Genomic DNA, 11,012 nt, shown 5'->3' with positions numbered 1-11,012 from the left:
TTGTTTATAATCATAAAATAATTAAGAAAATTTGTAGCTCAAATTATGACCATATATGCCTCTTTAAGGGTGTTATTTACTCAGGGTTTGAGTTCTCAAATTCCGATTGTTAAAAAGTTCGATGTAATGAGTAAAATTTGTTCTAAACACAAAAAGTATTTATGAAATGAATTATTATTGACAAAACATTCAATAGTTTTACTTTATTATGGAATTATGCTCAAACAAAAATTGACTTTTAGCCAAACAGAGGAAATTTGGACTAAATTTTGCAGATTTTGTTTTCTGCTAAAAGTTTTTTGGCAGTAGTCTAATATTAAAAGTTAAGATTTTATATTTGAGTCTACGTAATTTTGCATATTTTCCGTTGGTTTTACCTCACTTATTCATTAATATAATCTTATGGCACGAATAATAATAATATTGAAAAATGCTTAAAAACGATAAAAGACATCATATCTCAAAATTTTGATCATTGACCTCATATAAATTTCATGCCAACAGAATAAGGTCAATATAAGTAGTTCAATATCAAAAATGTTTTTGTATTATCATCATTCAATTTTTTGTAAAATTGAATAAAAAATGGGTAGGGATTTGAAAACTGATAGAGGAAATTCGGATTGAATTATTTTTAGAAATTGATGCTGAAATCTTAATGTTGTGTACTTATTTAGTGCCACTACCATTCGTAAACTGTATCTTATTTTTTAAAGTGTTTAATTATTTGTAATATTTTTATAATTAAGAAAATCTCAATCGTAGTGTAAAATTTTATGGGATTTTTCTTAAATTTTCAATAAATATTCAATGGCCATTAACTCAAAAAGTAGGTCATTGACCTACTTTTCTGAAAGTGAAAAATAACAATACAAGCAAAGCTCTATAACACACAATAGATGGTTTTTCATTATCATCAGTGGATTTTTTTTTCATTCTGAGTAAACGTCATCCTTAAAGCAAATGACTAGCTGTAACATGTCTTAATAATAATAAAAAAATATAACAGTAATATATTCAGCTAGTATAAATAAAAGATGATAAATAAGAGTTATTTCATTAAAATAAATGTATTCACTGGCAAGAATCTTTAAAAAAAGAGGGGGAATCATTGTTTTTTTTCATTATCAGTTACCAGACCAGTTATGTTTCACCTAGCATTCATTAATAGTTTCAGCATTACCTTGATCTTCACAAGTTTTAGTTGACTCACTGGGACATGTATCTCTATATGGGTATATGAAACATATCAACACAGTATTAAAATTTAACATACCTTTGAAAAAAAAATCAAATTGAAATAGATTAATTGGTTCTATAATTATATAGTAATGTAACCTTGTAGAAAAAACAGACAGAATGTCTGCCTTTGCTTTATTAAAATAAAAAATATTCTTTGGTCATTTTTTTTCAATGGTTTGTGATAATTAACAATAAATATGAAATGAGTTAGGTAGGTTTATTGTCATTTCATTATTTTTCAACCCTTACATATTTGCAAAAACAACAAAAACTTTATTAAGGTCTTCCGTTTTCAACGGAAGACCTTGTACTGATTCTGTTGGTAATTCTTTTTATTCTTTTTTTTCTTCTAGACGTTTTTTAAAACTCAAATATCTTGCTTGTTTGTTGTTCTATAAAGTTAAAATTTGCAGAGCTTATTGGTAGTTACTATTTCTCAATATCTATGGAAAATCGTTGATATCGACACTTCCGGTACCGAGTTATTCCCCTTTTTCCCCAAAATATAGGCATTCTTGTGCACGCAAAGGCTCTGAAACCGCTCACAGCCTGTGTTACAAAGTCACAAATCTTCAAAATAGAGAGTTTGAACGTTGTCCTCCGAGTTTTGTTTTTACAATTTTCCTCCTTTAAAGTTTCAAAAAATTAATTTGAATTTGTGTTTCAAAAAATGCTGATTTTTTGTTGTGTTTTTGTTATGTAGTTCTTTAGTTTAAAATTTTCTCTAAACACATATAGAACAAAATATGTGCAAAATGTCAAGAGCTTTCACTTGACACCATTGAAAAAGGGCTGGCCCCTTAAATTAGGGGTCTAGAGCACTTAAAAGTCTTCGCTTTATAACTCAAAAATGGTTAATATTTCGCTATAGCTGTCGATAGAAAAGTTGTTCATTATTGTGTTATCAATGTCGTTACAAAACTATTTTGTACCGGTAATGCGTATTATGAGTGTAAAAAGCTTGTCTTGTTAACATGTACCTGTATTCATTTGGCAAGTAAGCGAATCGTCTTCGTGCGAATAACGTACATATATTAACAGCTGAAAGTGTTCCCGCATATACGGGATGCTTTGATTCATTTGAAAAAGTGTCTAAAAAGTATACGTGTACATGTTTTTCTTACAGCCTTTTTTTTGGAGTAACCTCTGTTTAGGTCCTATAGTGGACAACCGTTAAGAAAAACAAAAACGAGAAAATATAAACGTTCTTTTTATTATCTAGTGAGATACATAAACTAGATTTAAAAAAAAATAACTTCCATGAAATGGATTTGAGTCATTTTACTGCAAGCATTTCAAATTGACCTAAATTCTTAGTTGTGTGCGTCATTACATAACCCATCTCGCCCGCGGCCGAGAAATTCGATCGCCAAGGTCGCGGCTGGACTACCTAGCGGTCAGCGGTTATCTAATACACAAGAATCGCGTCTGTCATATGTGATTTTACTTAGCAGCAAACACAAGAATCGTACACAATGACATTAAAGCTTACTCTTCTTAATTTGAATTAAACGATAGAATAAGAAATCGTTCTGTTTAATCATAAACTCGAACTGAAGCAGTATCAGACATAGATCAACTGTGGGATTAAAGGGGAAAAAAACTTATATCAATTAGAGTTTATTCATCATACTGCAAACATTGTAAATCTTCCTGAGTTCTGAGCTTTTTATGTGTGTTTTTACTTTACGTAAGTTATCCGATCCCTCATCCGCGGCCGAGGAAATCGGTCGCGGCTGCACTACCTAGAGGTCAGCGGTTATCTAATAACAAGATATATATACAAGAACTGTTTCATTTTTATGTTCTTTTTGTTCACCTTCAATTTTTTGAATGAAACATTAGAATGTGAATTGAGAAGCCCCTCTAAAAATTGATAAAAGCGATATTGTTCCAAATCAGAAACATCATCAGACATAAATCAATAGTGAATTTGTAATTCTAAAATGTTCTAAAAACTATACATGTACTAATAATGTTATAGATAAACAACGAAAAACCACAAAGATTAAACCTTCAAATGATCACCCCTAGAACATAGCCAAGGAGATCCCGCGCGAGTGGACAAGTGATCCGCGGTAGCTCGTGTTCTTCTGCATGTACTTGATCACACGTGCATGTTTATTGATATTTTGTACGATTCCAACTATTTGTTTATTCGAGATTTTGACCGGTACATGTAAGATTGACTTGTGTTTCAATTTAAGATTTTTTTTATTTACCCACGAATATTTCCGCTAGATACTGCTGAGAGGTTTTATAGATATCGTAGAAAGTAGTTGACGTCTTCATAAGGTTGCACGTAAAATGAGAGAGAAGGAGAGAGAGAGAGAGAGCGCGCTCAAAATTGGAAGCATTATTTAGCCGAATTAAGAAAATGAAACAGTCTCCAAGCGTTCAAGGCAGGATAAAAAAAATCAAATATCAAATTAACACATGCGGTAGAGGCAATTGCAACTTCTCTGGCCTTTCTGGCAAGTTTGGAAAAACACCTCGAATGTATTAACATCACCGGATGTTAGAATATTATACAAAATGGAGTCGCTTCCCATTAAAATAAGTATCGGCAAGAAGTTTTGTATGTCGTTTCTGTGTTATATTTTAGTGTATATTGATACCTTTAATGAAATATAGCTCACATCTCAACAGATCATAAAATGTGTTGTAATTAAATCAAGTTTTAAAAAAAGGGGGGGTCGTCATGGACGCCTAGGTAATACATTCGAAGTGTTTTTCTGAGCTTGCCAGAAAGGCCCGAGAAGTTGCGATTGGCGGTAGAGGCTGACACGATAGAATTGAGGGATTTAGTGATTATTTTTAGATTGTTCACGTGAGTTTTTAAACAAGATTTGTTTAGATTTTATCGGTTTCATGATCACAGTGCAAGGGATTTTTTTCCTTCAAAATATGGCGAAGACCCATTTTTGGCGACTGCTTAACATGTGTACATTTTTCTCCTCAATGTATGTCACCTTCCCACCCGTGTGTTTATTCGGTCAGTCTATGCTAAGTCAAATGAATCCGCTCCACGTGCGACCGAAAATCTCGTGTCGCGTCGGCGCACATAGCCTAGAATATTGCCCCTGGGCTGCAGATCAGCAATTGATAAATAATTGAGTAACATTTGGAAGGATGCTTTCAATGCAGCGGTCAATTGTTAAACAATAAGTGTTTAAATATTCGATGTCAATCAACCTTACATTAAAGGTGCGATATCGTAATCTGAGAATGTGGCTAAAAAATTAACCTGTTGAACACGCTAAACTTCTATAGTTATGAACAGAATAAAATATATATTATCAGAGACTTAAATAACTTAATAAGTTATTTATGTCTCTGGTTTTATAAGTAACTTAACTGTTAACAGTTTTAAGTCAAATATTAAATAAAATTTGTTCTCAGGATTAGAAGTAATGATATACGACTACATTAAGCAATAAAGTCGGTCGATCGTCATTAAATCATCAGAGTACTGCAAGTGTCGACAGTTTCTTATTTCTTTGAAATAATTGTAGTAGTTTAATTGACTTGCAGACTATAATATAGCGACTTTTCTGCCTCCCAAAAATGTATGCATTTAATTGCGATAGATATTTGTTCTTGGGGATTTTACTTATTGTTATATGCACATTGATAAAAAAAATCATTGAAGTTGTGTAATATCAGGTTGTAATGCAGATTAAAACTCAGCTGAATATTTTATTTTTAATCTAGCTTGTCAAAATGGGAGATTGTTAACTTGTAGCTTGTTAACTCTGAAAAAGTCTAGAACAGAAGAAATAAAGTCTTTACAGCTTTCGCTACATCTTCTTATTTATGTGTACGCGTACATAAAGCTATTTTAGATTTTTTTTTTTACTGTATAAAAAAGTGTTGTTTTTCCTAACCTTAAATTTAAATCTACAGAAATTCAATATCTACATGTAACATCTCAATAGCTTTGATAGCTTATTACCGCTTGGAAATCATTTAGTGATGCAAATTGACAAATGCCCATGAAAAGACATTATTGGACCCCAAGGGTTTCTTATCCTTTCCGACGATGATGAGAAGAACTCAAATGTGCATACAAATCATACATTTACATGTATATTTATATGTGATATGATAGAAATAATTGAAAAATATAGGTCTTTTTTGTGCCGCACAAAACGGGCGAAAAAGATTTTTAAACCCCACGAAAAAAAATTGAGGGAGGGGGGGTTAAATAAAAATCACCTTGTCCGTCCGTACGTCGTGTCCGGTCTATATCTTTCTGATGGAGAAACATTGGAAGTGTTCTTACTTCATACAAATAATACTCATTAACTGACGAAGCTTCATGACCTAAACCCAAGGTCATTTGGACAAAGTAAAGGTCACTGGCAGGAAAAGTGCAAAATTTGTTTCCGGTCCACTTTGGAATTTCTTACTTCACACAAAGATTGCTTATGACCTGAGGGTGTGTAATGATTTGTTCTTAAGTCATTTAAGGAGAAACATTGGGAGTTTCTATTTCATGTAAAGATTCCTGGTGACCGATGATGTGTCATGAACTTGACCCAGGGTCAGTTGCGCAAGTTCAAAGTCATATTAAACATGTGTCATATCTTGTATTAATGGAAATGAGTAAAAGCTAGAGTTTGTCATAAAAATTACTTGTGACCTGTAAATATACCCTGCCTTGTCTGACTCACTTATTAAAGAAAACGAACCATCCATTATTCTCTAATAGAGAAATACGTGAGTAATGACTTCTTTCTTAGCGGGGATATCATTTGTGAGCTTGCTAACAGTACCTTTTAGATGGTCCAGTGGGAGCAATGCCCCCTTTCTCTCAACCAAAATTTCCCTTAAGTTAACGCTTAGAAAATTGATTTTTGGGTCATTTCCCCCACCGCCACATCCACACTTTTATTATAATTAAATTAATTATATACATGTACATAAATGATGTACTTTTTAAAGTTATCCTAAACTTGAAGTAAGTTAAACGAAGAACTTGCCTGGTATCAAAATAATACTTTGAAATTGAGTCTCGTTTTCGATTTCTTGAACTTACTATTATCATATTGATAATCCAGTATAATTAAAAACCATTTCCCTTCTCCTTACACTCGCCAGGTTCTGATAGACCTGTATCAATAACAGACTATACCCACTTGACCTCCACATTTGCATACAAATTAAATAAACACCTACTTAGCAAAGATATGCCTTTATCTGTTTAATGAGTAGTGCAATACTCAATCTAAAGGTTACATAGAAAACAGGTATGAATTAATTTTTTTTGTCTCCATTTGAAGAGTTCCAATCAATTTTCTAAAGCTCTAATTCGTAAGAAGAAATTGTCATGTAAAGATGACCTTTTATCAATACAGGGTCTGTCAGGCTCTGACAAGTGTCAGGAGAAGGAGGTATTTTAATGAGACTGATGGACAATCCTTTCGCGACACGAAGTTGCGACGGAAGACCTACTCGTTGCTTTGCAACGAGCTCGGCTCTAGTTATATTTACTATGCTATTATAATTGTAGAATGTCAATCATTGTTTATAATTAAGAATCATTTCTTAAAAAACAAAAAAACTTATTAACCTGGACTCTTCTATAATGTTTATTGCATGTTTATTGTAGCCGGTGTTTTATAAAGGAAAACAAGTCCGGTTGTGGGTTATCTCACTTTATTGCCTGACCCCAGGACTATATTATATATGGGATCAGCCCTACAATAATCAACATAAATATTAATATACAATATGACAAACAATAATTTCATTTGCACGCTAACATGTATTCGTTATATAAGTAAAACACACAGTCCCACAGACTCTAACATTGGTAATAAAATAATTACGTTTATGTTATTGAACTTGATAATTTAAAATGGATATCAGCAACTATATACTCAGTTACTTGCTATAATTGGCTATAAAATAGTGCTCTAGAATTACATATAATATAAATGTAATAATGTGCATATCTAAGGATATCGTACCGATTTATGGAATCGAGCTGAATCTAATCTAACTATATCTGGGCAATGTAGCTGTCACATATACCTGGAACAGTGCCGTATTTCAATTAAAAAGTACATGAAATATTAGAGGATAGAATACAGCGTTACAAGTAAACATTACGTTTTCATTATTTATAAAGTAAAATTATCAGAATACTAAATTAATATATACGTCTGGCAGACTATAAAACTATTCATTCATTCACTCATTCAAAAGAGGAAATATTAGTAGGAGATAAAAACTACTTACTGTGCGTTCTGTATGAAACTATTTATATGTACGTAGTGGCTAGAATATGCTCTGCCTACGCCCTGAGTCGTAACTGGTCTGGTCACTCTCAGAACCTGTTAACTGGTTTTTATAAAATGCACGACCCGCCAAAGTGGCTAGGCCAATCAAATGCGTTGATATTTTTACATACAACTGTCTCGTCGATCAGGTCGTTTAGTTATTAATAGTAACATGCAAAAGAAGAAGATGAATATAGAATGAAATGATGATTTGATGAAAACAACATGAACATGAACACATATTTTATTTTATTTAAACACACATATTGATCTTTTGATTTAATAAACAAACACACGCAAAATCAACACTACCACATTTATGTTGAAAACTAGGCCTAGTGCAGCTGTGATTCTTGCAGTCAGAAAGTGTGAAGAAAAGACCTTCACAAACAGCACATTGATATAAAGTTTCATTACAATACTTATCCATCTTATTCATGATGCGGTAGCAGACGATAGTGACTTACGACAAGGAAACCCCTTGTTTGTAGCACTGAATAACTTTTTGAATCACAGTTAATGCAGAGCCAAACAATGGTCAGATTGTCGAAAGTCTGTTTTTCTCCCACAATTTCATTACTACTTCGTATGCAGCTTTTCCTGTTGTCGTAAATGTACACAATGCATATATAATGAAACCCTAAACGATCGAATATTCCGGATTATCAAATACCTGTGTTATAAAACGAAAATTGTAAATGTCAAAAACAAAAACCTATGCATTGTCATCCATTTTGGATTTTAGCGAGCGCTTGCAGTGCGTTCAGTTAACCAACTCCGTTCGCATTCATATCCGATCGCGAGCGTTCGCTCTGTTGAACACGCCTCGGATCAATGTGTAAACGTTTGTGACGTCACACGATTATTTTTGATTGAAAGTGTACTGAGATGAACTTTAGAGGTAACATTGACTGTATGTCGCTTACATCGTTATTGTTTTTACTGTCTAAATTTGTCTTGCTGATTCTCGTGAGAGTGTGAAGTGATAAAAATTGCCATGATTACTGAGAACTACTGGGACGATTAAAACGATGCATTACTGGTCCGATTTACTGACGCCAAAAAAATCCGTTGAATGAATGTGCAACTAATATGTTTTACGGTGTGACCGTTGGGGCGAGCGCACAAGCAACCACACATCTGTCATCATTGTTAAATGCAACCCGTGGACTTGCCCTAACCAAAAAACTTGGGCTTTGTCTGAAAACTTTTACCGCCACATGGAACCCAAAGTTATTAAACTTTTATTCCAATGGTCCCTTCCTAGGCTTATACACTTAAACAAACTACAATCATGAACAAAAGGACCACCTTTGGTCCTAAATACGAGGACAGGATTATTTCTGGTCGTAAGCTCAGGGATATGTTCAGTAGTGAACTTAAACATGATAAAGGGGGATGGTCACGATTTTGGTAAAATTTTATTTTTAAGTTTTTATTATTTAAAACTCTTTAGAAATGCTTTTCTAATATTAAAATGAAATTTGAAGTCAGTCGTGGAGTTATAAGCAAGATACACGACTCACAAATCTTTGTTATGTAAACAAGACACGTGTCGTGTTTGTTTATATAGATTCAATATACCAATAAAAACTTTTTCCAGCTTATTTGTCTATCTTTTTATTTACTTTAAGCATAAATAAACAGTTCCTATCGTTTAACACATTCATTTTAGGTTTAAACAAAATTGTTTAGTTCATCGTTCAAAATGTAAACAAAAGCTTTGTTTACATAGCGAAGAATTTCAAGCTCTGTAACTCGCTTATTACTCAACAAATGACACTTGAATTTTGGTTACCTATTAAAAATGCCTTGAGCAGTCAATAGACCAGAATATTTTTCTCGAGGTGCAGGGAACAGCTCAGTGTGTTCTACTGCCCGAACCCAACAGATTCCTTTCGTCCTTACGCTACTTTTCGCTCTATTTTATAACACTCGGATTTTAATTTTTTCTTCAAAATCGCCAATCCAAACGGGTTTTTTTCTTAAAAATCATTCTCTTCAATTTTCAGATTTTATAATGAGTATACGATTTTACACCAATTTTCTACCAAAAGTCACAAACTTTGGGGTCGAAATCATGGATAAAACTGCCTTAACAAAAATAAACATTTTAAAAACAAATATCTAGTTGCTTTCTGACCCGCAGCAACTTCGGCGTTATAAAATCTATATTATTGATTCTATGGTGATTTCACTTCCAGAAAAAAAACCGAGCAATTTTACAGTTTACAATTTTATTAACAAACAAAGAACTATAAGCAGCAACTGTTGGATATAAATGGAGTTACTTTAAACTTGGATGAACATAAAAATAGCAATTTAATATGAAGTAAATACGTTAACTTTTGTTCTTTAAACTGGGATGAACATGATGAACATAAAAATAGCAATTTAATATGAAGTAAATTAGGTAACTTTAGTACTTTAAACTTGGATGAACATAAAAATAGGAATTTAATATGAAGTAAATACGGTAACTTTAGTTCGATACATGTATATACCAACTATACTTGTATCATCATATTTTACACAATTTTAAGCTGATGTAGTAAATAATAATAATACTAATAAAAACAAAACCAGTTAAATATTAGTGTATTAACAGAAATAAGATATCCACAACAATGAAACTAAAATTTAAAGAAAAAATGAAGTTACATAAATGTATACATTAATTAAATTAAAGTATTATAAATTGGATAATTCAACACGGCTCAATCATTAACTCTAACCTGTACAAATCAATCCAGAAAGCATTTATTTTTTTAACTTGATTTTTCAGGAATTTTTTTTACGTAGAATTGCAAATCTTCTACAAAAAAAATCTTGATAATTATTATGCTATACTGATGGATTAGCCAATGCATATTTACATGCTTCTCCACATCTGGCCATGTCCTGCAGTTGGCTTACGGATTTTAACCGTTTTAAGCTGGATTCGCACATTAAGACACTCTGTACTGCCCATTATGGTTCTATGGGTTTTCTCCAGAAATTTAAAATACACGTAGAATGTACACATGAATAGCAATATTTCTATCACTATCTTCACACCTACTCGTTATTTTATTAAACATTTCTAAAACACCCATAGTTTTTCTAACAGGCTATGAAACAACTGGTCTTACTGAATATATCAAGTGAAAACTGGTAAGAATCAATAAGATAGCTGTATGGAATGACGTAATATGGACAAGTATCAAAGGTCAAATGTGTATTGGCAATCCATCAAACATAACCATCCATAAACCACTAACTATAAATAGTTTTCATTTACTTTTAAATGCTTTCCTTTTTGTTACAGATTATGTACATACCAACATGAAGTTTCATTGGGGCTTGCATTATACTGTTTTCACAAAGTTCTCTTGCAGATAATGTGAAAATAAAAGAATGACGCTCACAAAGGAAAAAAAGGAGATTTAAATCTTCTTTGTCAACAGAGCTGCTTCACAAAAACCCCACAAAAAACAACAAATA

General features: G+C 32.4%; 1 long non-coding RNA gene across 2 annotated transcripts; it reads right to left on the bottom strand.

Moving 5' to 3' along the window:
* Nucleotides 1–6,886: 6,886 nt before the first annotated feature.
* LOC117692709 (uncharacterized) lies at nucleotides 6,887–7,839 on the bottom strand. 2 transcript variants are annotated; one of them, XR_010709828.1, is made up of 3 exons: nucleotides 7,489–7,839; nucleotides 7,218–7,281; nucleotides 6,887–6,945 (listed from the first exon to the last, which is right to left on the bottom strand). It is a non-coding gene; the product is annotated as an uncharacterized lncRNA (long non-coding RNA). The 2 variants fall into 2 exon arrangements; XR_010709827.1 differs by having other exon boundaries at nucleotides 6,887–7,281.
* Between the last annotated feature and the right edge of the window lie 3,173 nt (nucleotides 7,840–11,012).

This window comes from Magallana gigas, chromosome 9, assembly GCF_963853765.1.
Source record: "Magallana gigas chromosome 9, xbMagGiga1.1, whole genome shotgun sequence".
Classification (NCBI taxonomy): domain Eukaryota; kingdom Metazoa; phylum Mollusca; class Bivalvia; order Ostreida; family Ostreidae; genus Magallana; species Magallana gigas.
This window is presented reverse-complemented; position numbering and strand designations above follow the sequence as displayed.